We start from the raw sequence: 4,041 nt of genomic DNA, 5'->3' as shown, positions 1-4,041 counted from the left end.
ATCTACTAACTAAAGGGTAATAGTGGTAGGTTTGACCTCTTCTAAATCAAGTCTTTTGAATAGTGCTCTACCACAAAAATTTCCCCTCATAGCCATATGAATGGAAAAACTACCAGGGTCTTTAAGCTTTTGAGGAAGTTTCTTCTATAGAATACTATATTTCTCAATCAACACTATAGTCTCAAAATCTCCTAATCTTCTTTTCTTACTAAGGATATATTTCATTAACTTAGCATAGGAGGGCATCGATTGTAAGGCTTGAACAAATGGAATATTAATAGTTAACTTTTTAAAGATTTTTAGAAACCTTAAGAACTTCTTATCCAAATTATATTTTAACTATTTTTGGGGGAAAAGGTGGTGGTTACTTTTCTACTACTTCTCTAACAGGTTTTTCTTTTTGTTTATCAGTTTGAGTCAGTTTCTTAGGTTGGGGGACTTCTGCTAATTCTTCTATTATTAACACTACTTCAGATTGATCCTTTGTTTTAGTTACATTTTCTAGCTCTTTTCTACTCCTCAATTGAATTGCTTTGCATTGTTCTTTATCATTTACTTAGGATTTATTTAGTATTATTGGGTAAAGTTTCTTAGGGTTTATTGGTGAAAGATCCAATTAAATGGCCTAATTGAGTTTCAGTTGACAATAGCTTGACTTTTCAATTGTGTATCCATTTTATAAAATCAGTTCTTTCAAAGAAAACTTCTTATCATTAAGTTGAGTGTTTAAATTAAATCTAAAAAAATAATTAGGCATTGGGTTAGCCAAATTTTATGGAGGCTAGTTCCATTTACTTACTTGATTTGGATAGTTATGTTTCTCTGATAACATTGCCAAAAACTTGATGGGATAGGATATTGATGCATATTTATACTACTCATATGTCAAAGGAAAATTCAAATTTTCTACTATATAAATCCTATTTTAACACAAGTGCGCATATCATATCAATTAATAAAATGATGAACAAAGTGTCAATTCCATGAGGAAATAACATGAAATATCCTACGTTCAGTTCACTAATGCTTACTAGATTGTTAAATTTATCTAGTGAGTGATTTAAAAGGGCATCAGGTTAAAAAAACTTTAAATTGCAGAAATAAAGATTTCTAATTTTATGAAGTTTCAACCTATGATTCTTCAAAAGAATATGATTTCTTAAAGTGGTTTATTTCCTATTATTGTTGTGTACTAGAGTAATTATGCTCCTTGCCTATGTTGAGCTTATCGGACCATAAGCTAGGATCCTCACTAACTACAATTAAACTGTCTCATTAAGGCCATATAACCCTAACCACCATATTCCTCTATTAATGCTCTAGATCATACTACATTTAAATTCTATGGTTATTCTTTTATTCCTCTGTTAATGCTCTAGATTATACTAAGTTTTAATTTATGTAAACCTATACATAAATCAATTGAAGCCTAAAGAAGTTAAAAATAACATGAGTGTAATAAACATTAAACCCTAATCTATGTAATACATTCCTTTCAATTCATCATATATTCAAATAAGTTGTTTAGCTACTCATGGATGTGTTGTTATACATAACAAACATATTAAACATAACAAATATTTTATTATATTGACTCGCAAGTATAAATTACAAACATAAGATAAAAATTAAAACAAGGGAAAATAATGTGAAGAAGTGACCCGAAAGTTGAACTACAATCCTTTGCTCACTCCCTTTTTATACTCCAGTTCAATATAAAACTCTTGTGGACCTCCGAAAGAGAACCGCTAGTGGGGTCCGAACGCAAAGGGTACGGTCGCACTATCCCGTAATACAAAACGATCGCAGGGATTTACACTCAACACGAACAGGCCAATTGGAAGAGACAGATTGGATCGTGTATACGACTAACCATTGAGGATAGCGACTCTCGCCAGCACACCTCGATGGGTAGTAATATACATGACCTAATCACAGTCACGGGTTTCCCCCACCCAATACATCAGCTCGGATGGGGTTTTATTGGATGTGGGTACAAGTGTTCCATAGGCGCGAGCCCCCGTAGTTAATTACATCCCAAGTCGGAGCCCGAGAAGACTCTCGATTAAGGATCATACATTATCCTTCCCAAAGTGAGATTGGCACAAGAGAATAGACTAAGAACTCCTACTCAAATGAGAAGAAAGGCTCAGGTGGCTCAATCAATATATGTGGTTCACAGTAGCATTCGGAGGCTCTATGCCACTAAGGAGAAACTGGAGAAAATAAAAGATCAAGCATCCAATCACATACGTGAGAGAAAGATGGAGGTGGCGTCATTCATGTGTTGTAGATAAGTAGGATTTATGGTCGCTGAAAAGAAGAAACCTACCCACTATTTAGGCGTACTATGAGACCGGATGTAGTAGCCTCGAATCTTAAATCTAGGTTGGGTTTAGTGTTCTACACACACTAACACCCGTGTTCTAACTAATGCAATGTAAAACCTGAACTTACCCTGGCCTACATTGGAGAGTCAGCTAACCACCTGATCAATTCAAAACCATGCTGTTAAGTCAATTATGAGAGATGGGTGGGTGGTATAGTTTTTGGAAGGAGGACCAATATTTAAAGACTTTCCTAATTGGTCCTGGACTTGTTGGGTAAATGCCTCTAATTAATGCAATTAAAATTTAATTTAGTTGATTACTAATGCAATACATGCTAGTTTAAAAGATCTCAAATCATGAATGATATAGATTTTAGAAATAGGCTTAATATAAAATAATTTTTAAAAAAGACTAAACCTCCCCAGGTTTGACACTTCATCCTCATATGTCAGATTATTCGTACTCTACCCGCAGGAGGGGAGGTGTCTTATAAGGAGAAAGAAGAATGCATTGATATGCATACGACCCCGGACGATTCTGGCAATTCCCTAGATTCGTTAAGTTTCTATGTTATTTAGATCTTAAAATTTTAGAGCTTAGTTATGAGTAAAAAATATTTTGTAGTCCTTAGAAGAACCTAATAAGTTCCAGGTTAAAACAAAAGCGGCATGCAAGAAAAAAACCTAGAAAAAACATGTAGTTTCTACTGCGCAAGAAAATTAAACACATCAATATAAATCAACAAATCAACTAAATGTCCATAGGCAAATTGCCCTTTAATTACAAACCAGGTCTGCAAAAGATAAAGTGGTCGGGCACCACTACCAACAACCTAAATTTCTAAGCCTATGACAGATGCAAATGACTTTGAGTTGGATATTGGGTTTTCAAATCTTCAACTCTTCAGTCTTCTTCTCCTTGGACTTCTTGGAACTCTTCTCCTTGGACTCCTTAGATCTCTCCTCCTTGGAACTCTCCTCCTTGGACTCCTTGGATCCATTGTGGCTTGAATATTCAAACGAAGAGATAATTCTCCCCTTTAGGGGGTATTACCTTTTCTCTTTGGATATCTAAAGCTATCTAACTCGATCTTGCAAATGGAAGAAGACTCTCCCCTATGAGGATACCTTCTTCTTTTAAAATTCGAGTTGGATAAGAATATCCCCACTCAAAGTTGCATTTTCACAACTCTTTACAATTTATTACAAATATTATATCAATATAAAAGCAGTCAATTCTAAACTCCCTGTAAGGTTATCCTAATAAAAATCCCAAGCAGATATAATCTCAAGCAGTTTATATAAGGAAAATAAATCAACACAGTCAAAATTGGCCATGCTCTTAATTATGAGGGCTAAGAGGTCCATCTGTAGCACCTGTAGCTGTTATAATTATTTTTATTTACCCCTCATTTATTTATGGGGGTTGAGCAAGCACCTATATACGACATCATTAGAAATCATGACAGTTGCCCCCCTTTTATTCAGCTTAGCATAAGCATGAATACCTGCAAGAATAATAAAATATATATGTATATGTTATAATTATTTTTATTTAGCCCTCATTTATTTAGGGGGGGGCTGAGCAAGCACATATATACGACATCATTAGAAATCATGACAGTTGCCCCCCTTTTATTCAGCTTAGCATGAGCATGGCCACCTACAAGAAAAACCATATGCCACCTACAAGAAGAACAATATATATATAT

The sequence above is a fragment of the Dendrobium catenatum genome, unplaced genomic scaffold, assembly GCF_001605985.2.
Source record: "Dendrobium catenatum unplaced genomic scaffold, ASM160598v2 original_scaffold_65369, whole genome shotgun sequence".
Classification (NCBI taxonomy): Eukaryota; Viridiplantae; Streptophyta; class Magnoliopsida; order Asparagales; family Orchidaceae; genus Dendrobium; species Dendrobium catenatum.
Note: the sequence above shows the minus strand (reverse complement) of the source record.